Raw genomic sequence first — 16,967 nt, 5'->3', positions numbered from 1 at the left:
TAGCATTGGAAAAAGTGCAGAAAAGGGCAACTAGAATGATTAAAGGTTTGGAACACTTTCCCTATGAAGAAAGTTAAAACGCTTGGGGCTCTTTAGCTTGGAGAAACGTCGACTGCGGGGTGACATGATAGAGGTTTGCAAGATTATGCATGGGATGGAGAAAGTAGAGAAAGAAGGACTTTTCTCCCTTTCTCACAATACAAGAACTCGTGGGCATTCGATGAAATTGCTGAGCAGCCGGGTTAGAATGGATAAAAGGAAGTCCTTCTTCACCCAAAGGGTGATTAACATGTGGAATTCACTGCCACAGGAAGTGGTGGCAGCTACAAGCATAGCTAGCTTCAAGAGGGGATTGGATAAAAATATGGAGCAGAGGTCCATCAGTGGCTATTAGCCACCGTGTGTGTATATATATATATATGTGTGTGTGTGTGTGTGTGTATACACACACACACACATATATTGGCCACTGTGTGACACAGAGTGTTGGACTGGATGGGCGATTGGCCTGATCCAACATAGCTTCTCTTATGTTCTTATGTTTGATTCCCCACTCCTCCACTCGCAGCTGCTGGAATGGCATTGGGTCAGCCATAGTGGTTAAGTGTGCGGACTCTTATCTGGGAGAACCAGGTTTGATTCCCCACTCCTTCACTTGCTCCTGCTGGAATGGCCTTGGGTCAGCCATGGCTATCTCAGAGAGCCAGTTTGGTGTAGTGGTTAAATGTGTGGACTCTTATCTGGGAGAACCGGGTTTGATTCCCCACTCCTCCACTTGCAGCTGCTGGAATGGCCTTGGGTCAGCCATTGCTCTCGCAGAGGTTGTCCTTGAAAGGGCAGTTGCTGTGAAAGCCCTCTCAGCCCCATCCACCTCACAGGGTGTCTGTTGTGGGGGGAGAAGATATAGGAGATTGTAAGCTGCTCTGAGTGTCTGATTCAGGGAGACGGGTGGGGTATAAATCTTCAGTCGTCGTGGTTGTCTTCTCCTCCTCCTTCTCTTCCTCCTCCTCCTTTTCCTTCATCGGAATCCAAAGCTTTATTGGGATGGACCTTGAGTATGATCCTGCAGGACATTGCTTGTGTTGGGGCAGTCCTGACAAAAGCCCAATGAGCTAATAGTTTTGGAGACCACCTTGGGCTACGTCCCCACCTTCATTTTGTCATGTGGGTGTTGCTAGCGAGGCCCCCGCTGTGGTTAAAACCTTCTCAAAGCAGAGCAGCTGAGGGATTGACTACAGATAAGGGGGGGAATGTTGTATCCCTGTGGTCAGAGTTATCCAGATGAATTTGGATAGGTGGGGGTTGTCATGCTCTCTCTGCCAGTCCGAGGTAGACAAACTCGGAGGAGAGTAGGCCAGGCAAGGGTGGCTTGTCCCACCATAGCTGCTCATATTTTTCCAGAAGTCAACCGTTCAAGGAGATGAAGTCTTCCACCTCCTAGCACAGCTGCATAGAATCCGATCCTGGCCTTCTTCCATGGTCTTTTCCTCCCTGCAGACAGAGCCTCCGTTTGGCCTCTTTCCAGTCAGAAGGGAAGGGGGAGGGTGGGTGGCAAGCAGGCCCTCTGAAAAGGGACCGGAGGATGGAGAACAACACTGGGTTGTTGCTGCCCTCCTCAAAGGCCTCCGGATGGAGAGCCCAGCCTCCATGGCACAGAAATGATGTAGAAGAAGAAGATATTGGATTTATATCCCGCCCTCCACTCTGAAGAGTCTCAGAACAGCTCACAATCTCCTTTCCCTTTCTCCCCCACAACAGACACCCTGTGAGGTAGATGAAGACATTGGATTTATATCCCGCCCTCCACTCCGAAGAGTCTCAGAGCAGCTCACAATCTCCTTTCCTTCCTCCCCCACAACAGACACCCTGTGAGGTAGATGAAGACATTGGATTTATATCCCGCCCTCCACTCCGAAGAGTCTCAGAGCAGCTCACAATCTCCTTTCCCTTCCTCCCCCACAACAGACACCCTGTGAGGTAGATGAAGATATTGGATTTATATCCCGCCCTCCACTCCGAAGAGTCTCAGAGCAGCTCACAATCTCCTTTCCTTCCTCCCCCACAACAGACACCCTGTGAGGTAGATGAAGATATTGGATTTATATCCCACCCGCCACTCCGAAGGGTCTCAGAGCGGCTCACAATCTCCTTTCCCTTCCTCTTCGGAGTGGAGGGCGGGATATAAATCCAATATCTTCATCTACCTCACAGGATGTCTGTTGGGGGTGGGGGGGGAGAAGGGAAAGGAGATTGTGAGCCACTCTGAGACTCTTCGGAGTGGAGGGCAGGATATAAATCCAATATCTTCTCTTCAAAACCATAAATAAACAAATCCATTTTTTTAAAAAAACCACGCAACAAGTCCGTAAGGGGTTTCCATGTATGTATAAAATTAAGTAAAGCCTTTTATCAAAGATGCAATTTTGGCCATCTCTGCAAATGCCATAATTTTGACCGCCGATTCCTCTTTCGTAGGTATCCACGCAGCGTTCCATATATTGTCATTAAATAGAAACAAAGTCCCATTCCTCTCCTCAACTTGTTTATCCATTAGTCCCAACAAAAAATCTTCTGCACAATTGAATGTATTTGCATCCAATTTTTTTTCTCAGCGTTCTTACAAGCTCATCATATATGATAAAATGTCCCTTCGTTGACATTTCCAGCACTTATTCTTTCCGAAGGAAGAGCCAACGGGACTTCCTCCAGAATGAATACTGCAGGGAGGAAATCTGCTAGGAAGTTGAAAGTGGATCATTCCCCCAGTGATCCCTACGTGCAGCCTTCTGAAGCTCTGAGAAAAAGTTTTGCACCCAGTTTGACAGAGAGAAGAATTCTGTATGGCCTCCCTGTATGTTTGCTAGGGTTGAGTGGTATTCAGTTGTGGACATGAAATGGGGAAGGGCTGTGGTTCAGTGGCAGAGCATCTGCCAGGGATGCAGAAGGTCCCAGGTTCAATCCCCGGCAGCTCCAGTGGAAAAGGACCAGGCAGGAGGTGATGGGAAAGACCTGTGATGGAAACCATGGAGAGCTAAGGAAGGGGGCTGTGGCTCAGTGGAAGAGCCTCTGCTTGGCATGCAGAAGGTCCCAGGTTCAATCCCTGGCAGCTCCAGAGGAAAGGACCAGGCAGGAGGTGATGGGAAAGACCTGTGATGGAAACCATGGAGAGCTAAGGAAGGGGGCTGTGGCTCAGTGGAAGAGCCTCTGCTTGGCATGCAGAAGGTCCCAGGTTCAATCCCCAGCATCTCCAGTGGAAAGGACCAGGCAGGAGGTGATGGGAAAGACCTCAGACTGAGACCCTGGAGAGCTGCTGCTGCCAGTCTGACCTTGATGGACCAAGAGGTGGTGGTGGGTCTGATTCAGTAGAAGGCAGCTTCATATGTGGAAATATGAACATATGAAGCTGCCTTGTACTGAATCAGACCCTCGGTCCATCAAAGTCAGTATTGTCTTCTCAGGCTGGCAGCGGCTCTCCATGGTCTCAAGCTGAGGTTTTTCACACCTATTTGCCTGGGCCCTTTTTTGGAGATGCCAGGGATTGAACCTGGGACCTTCTGCTTCCCAAGCAGATGCTCTGCCACTGAGCCACCATTCTTCCCAAAGTCAGTATTGTCTACTCAGACTGGCAGCAGCTCTCCAGGGACTCAAGCTGAGGTTTTTCACGCCTATTTGCCTGGACCCTTTTGAGTTGGAGATGCCGGGGATTGAACCTGGGACCTTCTGCTTCCCAAGCAGATGCTCTACCCCTGAGCCACTGTCCCTCCCGATTGGCAGCGGCTCTCCAGGGTCTCAAGCTGAGGTTTTTCATGCCTATTTGCCTGGACCCTTTTTATTTGGAGATGCCGGGGATTGAACCTGGGACCTTCTGCTTCCCAAGCAGATGCTCTACCACTGAGTCACTGTCCCTCCCCTGATTGGCAGTGGCTCTCCAGGGTCTCAAGCTGAGGTTTTCCACGCCTATTTGCCTGGGCCCTTTTTCGTTGGAGATGCAGGGGATTGAACCTGGGACCTTCTGCTTCCCAAGCAGATTCTCTACCACTGAGCCACCATGGTTCTGGCTAGCCTTGTTAGTCAGTAATACGGAAACGATACGCACAGATCAGTTCTGAGATGGAGAGATCACAGCGGGGGGGGGCACATCTGGCTCGTGGGAGTTTTCTTTGCTGGCCTCAAATTGCTGAACCGTTTTTGGGCGCATCAGCCTCCCAGGCTGGAGCACTGCACTGGTGAGGAAATTGATGTTCCTGCAAAAGTGTGCATCTGAAGAAGCGTGCATGCATGCAAAAGCTTATGCCCTGCCTGAATGAAACTTTTTTGGTTTTAAAGGTGCAGCTGGACTCAAACTTTGTGCTCCCGAAAATGTGTCGAACAGCTTGAGGGACAAGGGCCGTTACAAGCAGCCCCTGAGTCCTGGATTTCCATCCTGTTCACAGATGGACATCAACTCGTTCCTGTGTCCAGGACTGAGAGTGGTGAGGTGGAAAGAAGAAAGAGAAGGCATGGGGTGCCCAGGGGTGAAATTCTAGCAGGAGCTCCTTTGCATATTAGGCCACACACCCCTGATGTAGCCAATCCTCCAAGAGCTTACAAGGCTCTTTTTCGTAAGCTCTTGGAGGATTGGCTACATCAGGGGTGTGTGGCCTAATATGCAAACGAGCTCCTGCTAAAATTCCACCCCTGGGGGTACGGAACTCTCAGGGGCAGGGAAAGACCTGTGTGTGACCCTCAAGGTGATAAATTTGCCCTCACCTACATGACAGTATTTTTTATTTAGAAGAAGAAGAAGATATTGGATTTATATCCCGCCCTACACTCCGAATCTCAGAGTCTCAGAGTGACTCACAATCTCCTTTACCTTCCTCCCCCACAACAGACACCCTGTGAGGTGGGTGGGGCTGAGAGAGCGCTCCCAGAAGCTGCTCTTTCAAGGACAGCTCTGAGAGAGCCATGGCTGACCCAAGGCCATCCCAGCAGCTGCAAGCGGAGGAGTGGGGAATCAAACCCGGTTCTCGCAGATAAGAGTCTGTGCACTTAACCACTACACCAAACTGGCTCTATTTTATTCGTATTCCACATTTCTCCCTGAAGGGGTCCCAGAGCGTCTTACATCGTGGACCTCTCTTCTGTTTTACCCTCACAACAACCTTATGAGGTGGGTTAGGCAGAGATGGTGCATCTGGCCCCAGCCAGCTTCCCGGCAGAGCGGGGATTCGAACCTGGATTTTCCAATTCCAAGTCCGACACTTTAACCACTATACTATGCATTCAGTACGTAGCAAAAAATGCTCTGTACTGTTGTCAGTAGGAGCAGGGGTGGAATTCTAGCAGGAGCTCCTTTGCATATTAGGCCACACACCCCTGATGTAGCCAATCCTCCAAGAGCTTACAAAAAGGAGCCTTGTAAGCTCTTGGAGGACTGGCTACATCAGGGGTGTGTGGCCTAATGTGCAAAGGAGCTCCTGCTGGAACTCCACCCCGTAGTAGGAGTATTTTTAAAATCAAACCTGACGGCAACTGCTCCTCTTAGGAGGATGTGGAGAAGATGGCGGCCCGTTCCTTTCTTTCTGCCATGGAAGTAGGGGTGCCAATCCCCAGGTGGCCAAACCGGAAACTGCAGTGTACTGATTAGCAAACACTAGAGATAAACCGCTGCGTTTTTATGTTGCAAATAAACGCTCAAGCAGTTTCTTTCATAGTGATGCAATCATTATGAGAGAACCGTCCGTGCAAGCTGCAAAGTAACGTTGTATTGTAATGCGCGAGCCATTGCCTTTAGCACGGGTTCCAGCGCTAAAAGAAAGCGGCCAGTGGAAGGTGAATGAAACACAGAACCGAACCTAGGAGCTGTGTAGCCGCCGCACCTGTCAGACTTCGGTCTGCTACCCATAGGAGGAATCCTATACAAGCGTGGTGCCGTCTGCGTCTTTCAAGCAAAGGAGAACGGAGACAGTGGACTGCAAAGTACTACCTCACAAGAGTGATGTGAAAGAACATTCCGATTTTGAAAATACTACCTTACAAGAGTGGTGTGAAATGACTTTTTGATTTTTCTATGGACAGTTAATGGATTTTGGCTTGTGATGATGATAATATAGTTGCATCGTTATGAAAGAAATTGCTTAAGCATTTATTTGCAACGTAAAAACGCAGGGGTTTATTTCTAGTGTTTGCTAATCCCCAGGTGGGGCCAGGCGATCCCCCAGTTTGGAGGCCCTCCCCCTGCTTCAGGATCATCAGAAAGCAGGGGGGGGGGGACGGGAGGGAAATGCCTGCTGGGAAATTTATTATTCCCATAGGAAATCATGGAGAATTCATCCATGGGTATCTGGGGCTCTGGGGGGGGGGTGTTGTTTGAGTTTGAGGCAGTAAATTCTCAGCATAACATCCAGTGCCTCTCCCCAAAATGCCCCCCAAGTTTCAAAAGGATTGGACCAGGGGGTCCAATTGTATGAGCCTCAAAAGAAGCTGCCCCTATCCTTCACTATTTCCTACGGAAGGAAGGCATTTTAAAAGGTGTGCGGTCCCTTTAAATGTGATGGGCAGAACTCCCTTTGGAGTTCAATGATGCTTGCCACACCCTCGCTCCTGACTCCACCCCAGTGTCTCCTGGCTCCACCCCCAAAGTCTCCTGGCTCCACCGTCCCCAGATATTTCTCGAATTGGACTTGGCAACCTTGCATGGATGCCAGCAGTTAAGATGGATCTTGACAGGTGCAGATAACACCCCAGGAGCGAGGTGGGAGTAGAAAGACCTCCCTTGAGGATATCCAGAGGCAGAAATCCTGTTTCCCTTCTGCGTGTCAGGCCTCCTGTTGTCTCAAGGAAAGGTTTAGATTTCAATGTTTTGGAAAGGGTCAACTTGGCTCCAGGAGGTTCTTCTTCCTCCCACGATGTTTCCTTCAGATTTATGGGTTGTTTCTTTTCGCCAGACCTCAACTTCGAGGTATAGAGTGGGGGTCTATGAAGTCATCTCGCCTGCTGTAATGGAAATGTCCTTGGGAGCTGGCCCAAAAGCCAGCTGTGAGGCATCAGGAAGGCTGGGCAGGACGCAGGACGGTGGATGCTCCACCACCGCTGTTGTCTCCCCAAGGGGGAGGAGCTGAGCACGTAGGGCTCGGTTTGAACATCTGGATTCTTTTCTGCTTAAGAGGAAGAGCCTGGAGACGGAACACCGGACTCCTGGTTCCCCTGGAACAGGAGAGGGAGAAATGTCCGCCCCGTCGGTATAATAGTTGGACCTTAATATGTCAGATGTTCTCATGCGAAAGACTCCAAGTCGCTGTGGAGAGATGATCTCACAGTTTGGATGTCTCGTCTCTGGCCTGCCAAAGAAGCACGTCAGGGATTGTTTGTAGTCTAGCCTGGAGAGGATGGAGAGATGATATATTCAAGGTGGGCAGCCGTGTTGGTATGAATTAGCGGAACAAGTTTGAGTTTAGTGGCAGCTTTTTCACTGCCACAGGAGGTGGTGGCAGCTACAAGCATAGCCAGCTTCAAGAAGGGGTTAGTTAAAAATATGGAGCAGAGGTCCATCAGTGGCTATTAGTCAAAGTGTGTGTGTGTGTATTTTGGCCCCTGTGTGACACAGAGTGTTGGACTGGATGGGCCATTGGCCTGATCCAACATGGCTTCTCTTTTCTTATGTTTAAGACCAACATAGATCAATTTCCCCATGGCACAGAGCGGTAAAGCTGCAGTACTGCAGTCCAAGTTCTGCTCACGACCTGAGTCCGATCCCGCAGAAGCTGGTTCAGGTAGCTGGCTCCAGGTTGACTCAGCCTTCCATCCTTCCAAGGTTGGTAAAATGAGTCCCCAGCTTGCTGGGTGGAAAGCGTAGAAGACTGGGGAAGGCAATGGCAAACCACCCCGTAAAAAGTCTGCCGTGAAAACGTGATGTGACGTCACCCCAGAGTCGGAAACGACTAGTGCTTGCACAGGGGACTACCTTGACCTTTTTTTACTTGGTGAAATTAATCCAGAATGTTGATTGGGTTAGAGTTCAAGACTCTAGCACATGTCAGTCATATCACATCATATGAACTCATGAACCTCCCTTCTACTGAATCATACACTTGGCCAATCATGATCAGTATTGTCTTCTTAGACCGGCAGCCGCTCTCCAGGGTCTCTGGCAGATGTCCTTCCCATCACCTACTTACTGCCTGGTCCTTTTTCACAGGAGATTCTGGGGATTGAACCTGAGACCTTCTGCATGCCAAGCAGATGCTGTACCGCTGAGCCGCAGACCCCCTCCTTAGCTCTCCAGGGTCTCAGGCAGAGGTCTTTCACATCACCTGATTGTTTTTAACTGGAGAGAGGGTATTTTTTGTCGGCCACACATATTTGCATATTAGGCCACACCCTTATGATGTAGCCAATCCTCTTGGAGCTGACAGTAGGCCCTGTACTAAGAGGCGACTGAGAGGTGATATGATCACCATCTTCAAGTACTTGAAGGGCTGTCATCTAGAGGATGGGGTGGAATTGTTTTCTGTGGCCCCAGAAGGTAGGACCAGAATCAACGGGTTGAAATTAAATCAGAAGAGTTTCTGGCTCAACATTCGGAAGAACTTCCTGACAGAGCGACTTCTCAGTGGAACAGGCTTCCACTGGAACAGGAGAGCCAGTTTGGTGTAGTGGTTAAGTGTGCGGACTCTTGTCTGGGAGAACCGGGTTTGATTCCCCACTCCTCCACTTGCACCAGCTAGCATAGCCTTGGGTCAGCCATAGCTCTGGCAGAGGTTGTCCTTGAAAGGGCAGCTGCTGTGAGAGCCCTCCCCAACCCCACCCACCTCACGGGGTGTCTGATGTGGGGGAGGAAGATAAAGGAGATTGTGAGCTGCTCTGAGACTTTTTGGAGTGGAGGGCGGGATATAAATCCGATATCTTCTTCTTCTTCCTCGGGAGGTGGTGGGCTCTCCTTCCTTGGAGGTTTTTCAACAGAGGCTAGATGGCCATCTGACAGCGATGAAGATCCTGTGAATTTGAGGTAGGTATTTGTGGGTTTCCTGCATTGTGCAGGGGGCTGGACTAGATGACCCTGGAGGTCCCTTTCAGCTCTTTGATTCTAAGAGCCCTGTAAGCTCCAGGAGGATTGGCTACCTCAGGGGGTGTGTGGCCTAATATGCAAAGGAGTCCTTGCTACAACCCCCCCCCCCCCCGACTGGAGATTGAACCTGGGACTTCTTGCATGCCAAGCAGATGCTCTACCACTGAGCCACAACTCCTATCCTTTTGGCTTTGAGTCTTGCTGCCCCATTCCTGCAGACCTGGGCCGCTCTCCACTATGCAAGTTGCCTTTCCAAATGTGCAGCTTGTGCATTTGCTAAACTGAAGGTGGGGGTTTCTCTTGTCTCTAAAACCTGGGGTTGCCAAGTCCAGTTTAAGGAATATGTGGGGACTTTGGAAGTGGAGCCAGGAGCATTTCGGGGTGGAGCCAAGAGCCTTTGGGGGTGGAACCAGGGACCTCTGGGGGGTGGAGCCAGGAGCAAGGGTGGGACAGGCGTAGCTGAACTCCAAAGGGAGTTCTGGCCATCACATTTAAAGGGACAGCACACCTTTTAAAATAATGGAAAGAATGAAGGTTAGGTGCACCATCTTTTGGGGCTCATAAATGTGGACCGTCTGATTCAATGTTTTTGAAACTTGGAGGGTAATTTGGGGAGAGGCACTGGACACTAAGTTGAAAATTTGGTGCCTCGATCTCAAAAAACAGCACACCCCCCCCCCCCCGAGCCCCAGATACCCACAGATCAATTCTCCATTATATACTATTTCAGTCGTTCTTAGGGTTGCCAAGTTCAGTTCAAGAAATATGTGGGGACTTTGGGGGTGGAGCCAGGAGACCTTGGGGGTGGGGCCAGGAGCAAGCTTGTGACAAGCAAGATTGAACTCCAAAGGGAGCTCTGCCCATCACATTTAAAGGGACAGCACACCTTTTAAATGCCTTCCCTCCATTGGAAATCATGAAGGATAGGGGCACCTTCTTTGGGGGCTCATAGAATTGGACCCCTACGGTCCACTCTTTTTGAAAATTGGGGGGTGCTTTGAGGAGAGGCATTGAATGCTAAGCTGCAAATTTGGTGCCTCTACCTCAAAAAACAGCCCCCCCCCGAACCCCAGATACCCATGGATCAATTTTCCATTGTACTCTATGGGAAATGGTCTCCATAGGGAATAATGGAATGCCCAGCAGACAATTCCCTCCCCTACTCTCTGATCACCCTGAGGAAGGGGAAGGGCCCTCCAAACCGGGGATCACCTGACCCCATCTAAGGATTGACAACCCTACTAAAACCCCTTTGTGTGGCCTGGGCCTTGTGTCACAGGTAGTCTTGCTGGCTCCTTGCGTCACAGGAAGTCTTGGCTTCCTTCCTGCCTTGTGGACAGGATTTTGACGGGCCCCAGCACAAGGCACTGAGGCTCTTCTCTGGCGCTTCCCTTTTCTGTACAATTCTGGTCACCGCACCTCAAAATGGATATTATAGCCTTGGGAAAAGTCCAGAAAAGGGCAACTAGAATGATTCAAGGGCTGGAACACCTTCCCTATGAAGAAAGGTTAAAACGCTTGAGGCTCTTTAGCTTGGAGGAACGTCGACTGCGGGGTGACATGATAGAGGTTTTACAAGATTATGCATGGGATGGAGAAAGTAGAGAAAGAAGTCCTTTTCTCCCTTTCTCACAATACAAGAACTCGTGGGCATTCGATGAAATTGCTAAGCAGTCGGGTTAGAATGGATAAAAGGAAGTCCTTCTTCACCCAAAGGGTGACCAGCACATGGAATTCACTGCCACAGGAGGTGGTGGCGGCTGCAAGCATAGCCAGCTTCAAGAGGGGATTGGATAGGTATCTGGAGCAGAGGTCCATCTGTGGCTATTAGCCACAGCATATTGTTAGAACTCTCTGTCTGGGGCAGGGATGCTCTGTATTCTTGGTGCTTTAGGGGGGGGGGCAGTGTGAGGGCTTCTAGTGTCCTGGTCCCACTGGTGGACCTCCTGATAGCTCCTGTTTTTTTTATGGCCACTGTGTGACACAGAGAGTGTTGGACTGGATGGGCCACTGGCCTGATCCAACAGGGCTTCTCTTATGTTCTTATGTTTGGATCAGTGAAGCTCTGTATTCTTGGTGTTTTCTTGGGGGGGGGCAACAGTGGGAGGGCTTCAGGTGTCCTGGCTCCACTGATGGACCTCCTGATGGCACCTTGGTTTTTTGGCCACTGTGTGACACAGAGTGTTGGACTGGATGGGCCATTGGCCTGATCCAACAGGGCTTCTCTGATGTTCTTATGTTTGGATCAGTGAAGCTCTGTATTCTTGGTGTTTTCTTGGGGGGGGGGCAACAGTGGGAGGGCTTCAGGTGTCCTGGCTCCACTGATGGACCTCCTGATGGCACCTTGGTTTTTTGGCCACTGTGTGACACAGAGTGTTGGACTGGATGGGCCATTGGCCTGATCCAACAGGGCTTCTCTGATGTTCTTATGTTTGGATCAGTGAAGCTCTGTATTCTTGGTGTTTTCTTGGGGGGGGGCAACAGTGGGAGGGCTTCAGGTGTCCTGGCTCCACTGATGGACCTCCTGATGGCACCTTGGTTTTTTGGCCACTGTGTGACACAGAGTGTTGGACTGGATGGGCCATTGGCCTGATCTAACATGGCTTCTCTTATGTTGTTATGTTACACAGAGCGTTGAACTGGATGGGCCACTGGCCTGATCCAACAGGGCTTCTCTTATGTTCTTATGTGACACAGTGTGTTGGACTGGATGGGCCATTGGCCTGATCTAACATGGCTTCTAGTTTCCTCTGGGCTGATGTAAGTCCTTCTCCCTATCTTTCTGAAGCTTCCCAACGCCAAAGCGAGAGGGGGCTCGCCCCCCTCTTCTAATTTAAGCCTTCCTGTCGCTCGCTCCATTGCTCCAGCCACTACTATTTTGGCAGGGAACGAGGCATGAGTCAGGGCTCTGGCCCGCGTTGGCCCCCCTCTCTGCTCCCAGGAGGCCGAGCGGCCGAGTCCTTTTCTGCAGCACAAAGAGCTGGAAACGAAGCCGCTGCTCCCCCCCTCCCAGCCAGAGCCACCCAGTCCCAGCAGCTGTTTGTCAGACTCAATTAAAAGGAGGCCGCTTGATGGGTGCTGTTAATTCGCTGACTAATTATGCAAATGGTGCCGGGCACAGAAGCTGCCCCTGCCAAGGGAAGTCTGGGACTTGCCTGCATTTGACTGAAGTGCCATTTTCTCTCTCTTTGTTCCCTGGGGGGAGTTGTTCTTGGGGGTGGGGGTGGAGGTCTCTGCCTGAAAGCAGATGGGAATGTAAGGTTGTCAGTCCCCAGTTGAGGGTGGTGGGGGGACGAGAGCACCTCAGCTTGCCAGCCTATCGGCCCAGTCAAGACCAGACTTCCATAGCGTAGTTCAGGGGTCTCCAACTTCTTACAGCCTGGGGGGCACCTTTGGCCTTCTGATGGAGTTAGTGTTGCCAGCAGGGGTGGAATTCTAGCAGGAGCTCCTTTGCATATTAGGCCATAGCCCCCTGATGTAGCCAATCCTCCAAGAGCTTACAAAAAAGAGCCTTCGAAGCTCCTGGAGGATTGGCTACATCAGGGGGTGTGTGGCCTAATATGCAAAGGAGCTCCTGCTGGAATTCTATTCCTGGTTGCCACCACTCTGAGACTCTCCGGAGTGGAGGGCGGGATATAAATCCAAAATCTTCATCTACCTCACAGGGTGTCTGTTGTGGGGGAGGAAGGTAAAGGAGATTGTGAGCTGCTCTGACACTCTTCGGAGTGGAGGGCGGGATATAAATCCAATATCTTCATCTACCTCACAGTGTGTCTCTTGTGGGGGAGGAAGGGAAAGGAGATTGTGAGCCCCTCTGAGACTCTCCGGAGTGGAGGGCGGGATATAAATCCAATATCTTCATCTACCTCACAGGGTGTCTGTTGTGGGGGAGGAAGGGAAAGGAGATTGTGAGCCCCTCTGAGACTCTTCGGAGTGGAGGGCGGGATATAAATCCAATATCTTCATCTACCTCACAGGGTGTCTGCTGTGGGGGAGGAAGGGAAAGGAGATTGTGAGCCGCTCTGAGACTCTCCGGAGTGGAGGGTGGGATATAAATCCAAAATCTTCACCTACCTCACAGGGTGTCTGTTGTGGGGGAGGAAGGGAAAGGAGATTGTGAGCTGCTCTGACACTCTTCGGAGTGGAGGGTGGGATATAAATCCAATATCTTCATCTACCTCACAGGGTGTCCATTGTGGGGGAGGAAGGGAAAGGAGATTGTGAGCCCCTCTGAGACTCTCCGGAGTGGAGGGCGGGATAGAAATCCAAAATCTTCATCTACCTCACAGGGTGTCTGTTGTGTGTGGAGGGGGGGAAGGTAAAGGAGATTGTGACCACTCTGAGACTGTGAGATTCAGAGTGATGAAATATAAATCCAATATCTTCATCTACCTCACAGGGTGTCTGTTGTGGGGGAGGAAGGGAAAGGAGATTGTGAGCCGCTCTGAGACTCTTCGGAGTGGAGGGCAGGATATAAATCCAATATCTTCATCTACCTCACAGGGTGTCTGTTGTGGGGGAGGAAGGGAAAGGAGATTGTGAGCCCCTCTGAGACTCTCCGGAGTGGAGGGCGGGATATAAATCCAATATCTTCATCTACCTCACAGGGTGTCTGTTGTGGGGGAGGAAGGGAAAGGAGATTGTGAGCCCCTCTGAGACTCTCCGGAGTGGAGGGCGGGATATAAATCCAATATCTTCATCTACCTCACAGGGTGTCTGTTGTGGGGGAGGAAGGGAAAGGAGATTGTGAGCCCCTCTGAGACTCTTCGGAGTGGAGGGCGGGATATAAATCCAATATCTTCATCTACCTCACAGGGTGTCTGTTGTGGGGGAGGAAGGGAAAGGAGATTGTGAGCCGCTCTGAGACTCTCCGGAGTGGAGGGTGGGATATAAATCCAAAATCTTCACCTACCTCACAGGGTGTCTGTTGTGGGGGAGGAAGGGAAAGGAGATTGTGAGCTGCTCTGACACTCTTCGGAGTGGAGGGTGGGATATAAATCCAATATCTTCATCTACCTCACAGGGTGTCCATTGTGGGGGAGGAAGGGAAAGGAGATTGTGAGCCCCTCTGAGACTCTCCGGAGTGGAGGGCGGGATAGAAATCCAAAATCTTCATCTACCTCACAGGGTGTCTGTTGTGTGTGGAGGGGGGGAAGGTAAAGGAGATTGTGACCACTCTGAGACTGTGAGATTCAGAGTGATGAAATATAAATCCAATATCTTCATCTACCTCACAGGGTGTCTGTTGTGGGGGAGGAAGGGAAAGGAGATTGTGAGCCGCTCTGAGACTCTTCGGAGTGGAGGGCAGGATATAAATCCAATATCTTCATCTACCTCACAGGGTGTCTGTTGTGGGGGGGGGGGGGAGGTGAAGGAGATTGTGACCACTCTGAGACTCTGAGATTCAGAGTGATGAAATATAAATCCAATATCTTCTTCTTCTTCTTCTTCTTCTTCTTCTTCTTCTTCTTCTTCTTCTTTCTTCTTCTTCTTCTTCTTCTTCTTCTTCTTCTTCTTCTTCTTCTTCTTCTTCTTCTTCTTCTTCTTCTTCTTCTTCCTCTTCCTGGTTCCCCAGTAAGCTTCATGTAAGTTTGAAAGGGAATCATTCGGAAGACAAGTTAAAGAAGACCCACATATTCTGTATAGTTCTAATTATTCCCCACCTCTCACTCCTCTAAAAGATTTCCCATGTGCTTTCCTCTAGGGCTGAAAAGAATGACACAAGCCAGAGGGAACAGAATACATTCTTCACTCTCTGCACCGACAGAGCGCTGTTTACAGTGCTGCGTTCCAGAATGAAAATCTGGTGCCTGCCTCTCAAAAAAACAGCTCCCCCCAGAGCCCCAGATACACACAAATCAATTCTCCATGATACCCTATGGGAATCGGTCTCCCTAGGGAATAACGGAGTGCCCAGCAGACATTTCCCTCCCCCCTCCTGCTTTCTGATGACCCTGAAGTGGAGGGGGGGCCTCCAAACCGGGGGATCCCCTGCCCCCACCTGGGGATTGGCAACCCTGTTGCTAAATGGATTTAAAAACCAGCTCGGAATTTTTAAAATACCCAATGCAGATGGAGCCTTGAATCTCATTCTGATCCCTCGGTTGTTGTTTTCGTCCCTGGGAAGGATAGAGCATTCTTCTGCTTCCGAGAAACGAGTGCACCAAAGATGTGTTTCCCATTAATCCCCCAATAAGGATGATCGTCCCTCACATGTTTTTCAAATGTACTCTGCCGTCCTGGGTTTATAGGGGCCTTTTAATGGACTCGGAGAGAGGGCCTTGGCGCTCAGCCTTTAAGTTCTCTGGTTGCAGAGACCGGCCGGAGGAGGTGGCTGCCCACGGTGTCTTGCAAACTGCTGCACGGGGAGAGAGGAACAGTCCATTTTAGGAAGACGGAACTCACAAAGCCCCCACAGATGGGAGTGGATAAAGCGCCTGCCGTTGAATGGATTCGTTGTGCGGGGGGCAGAACTGGCCCTCAAAGGCTCTTTTCTGAATCCGGCTCCCCTTTAGCGGGGTCCTTTTTAGAACAGTGGATGCCAAAAGGCAGAGCCGGATTAACAATTAGGCCAAGTAGGCACTGGCCTATGGGCCCCCACTTTTGGGGGGCCCTGAGCCAGCTCCCCCCCCATTTCCCCCCCTGCTTGCAGCCCTCCCAGCCTGCACGCACAGCCGGCAACTGAGCTGCTCTTTGCCCAACTTGCCTGGGGCGGCTGCTGCTGGTGTCGTCGCCAAGTTTGCCTCTCTCTGCCTCTATTTATTTATTTACCTTAAATTTAAGAACCTAAGAGAAGCCATGTTGGATCAGGCCAATGGCCCATCCAGTCCAACACTCTGTGTCACACAGTGGCCAAAAATATATATATATATATACACATACACTAATAGCCACTGATGGACCTCTGCTCCATATTTTTATCCAATCCCCTCTTGAAGCTGGCTATGCTTGTAGCCGCCGTCACCTCCTGTGGCAGTGAATTCCACGTGTTAATCACCCTTTGGGTGAAGAAGGACTTCCTTTTATCCGTTTTAACCAGACTGCTCAGCAATTTCATCGAATGCCCACGAGTTCTTGTATTGTGAGAAAGGGAGAAAAGTACTTTTCTCTCTACCCTCTCCATCCCATGCATAATCTTGTAAACCTCTATCATGTCACCCCGCAGTCGACGTTTCTCCAAGCTAAAGAGTCCCAAGCATTTTAACCTTTCTTCATAGGGAAAGTGTTCCAAACCTTTAATCATTCTAGTTGCCCTTTTCTGGACTTTCTCCAATGCTATAATATCCTTTTTGAAGTGCGGCGACCAGAATTGCACACAGTACTCCAAATGAGACGGCACCATCGATTTATACAGGGGCATTATGATACTGGCTGATTTGTTTTCAATTCCCTTCCTAATAATTCCCAGCATGGCGTTGGCCTTTTTTATTGCAATCGCACACTGTCTTGACATTTTCAGTGAGTTATCTACCACGACCCCAAGATCTCTCTCTTGGTCAGTCTCTGCCAGTTCACACCCCATCAACTTGTATTTGTAGCTGGGATTCTTGACCCCAATGTGCAATACTTTGCGCTTGGCCACATTCTATCCCGCCTTTTCTGCGAGCGGACTCAGGGCGGCTAACAACATTTATATTTACAATTTAAAAGCCAATACAATACAGTCGCAATTTGAAACCATTATGTGGTGCTGTGCCACCTCAGTATAAGCACGTTCTTCTTTTCTGATGGAGATCACGTAGTATTGTAGCTCTATAATGATGTGGGGCGGCTGTCCTCTCCTGGTTAGATAGTAAAGGCCTGTTGGAACAGTTCGGTTTTACAGGCCCTGTGGAAAGTAGAGAGATCCCACAGGGCCCTTATGGCCCCCGGGAGAGCATTCCACATTTCTGGTGCTACCACCGAGAAGGCCCTAGCC

At 50.2% G+C, this 16,967-nt stretch overlaps 1 non-coding gene across 1 annotated transcript; it reads left to right on the top strand.

The window, feature by feature from the left end:
* Positions 1-3,040: 3,040 nt before the first annotated feature.
* Positions 3,041-3,112, top strand: TRNAA-GGC (transfer RNA alanine (anticodon GGC)). Its single transcript has one exon. It is a non-coding gene; the product is annotated as a tRNA-Ala (tRNA).
* Positions 3,113-16,967: the final 13,855 nt, after the last annotated feature.

The sequence above is a fragment of the Heteronotia binoei genome, chromosome 6, assembly GCF_032191835.1.
Source record: "Heteronotia binoei isolate CCM8104 ecotype False Entrance Well chromosome 6, APGP_CSIRO_Hbin_v1, whole genome shotgun sequence".
Taxonomy (NCBI): domain Eukaryota; kingdom Metazoa; phylum Chordata; class Lepidosauria; order Squamata; family Gekkonidae; genus Heteronotia; species Heteronotia binoei.
This window is presented reverse-complemented; position numbering and strand designations above follow the sequence as displayed.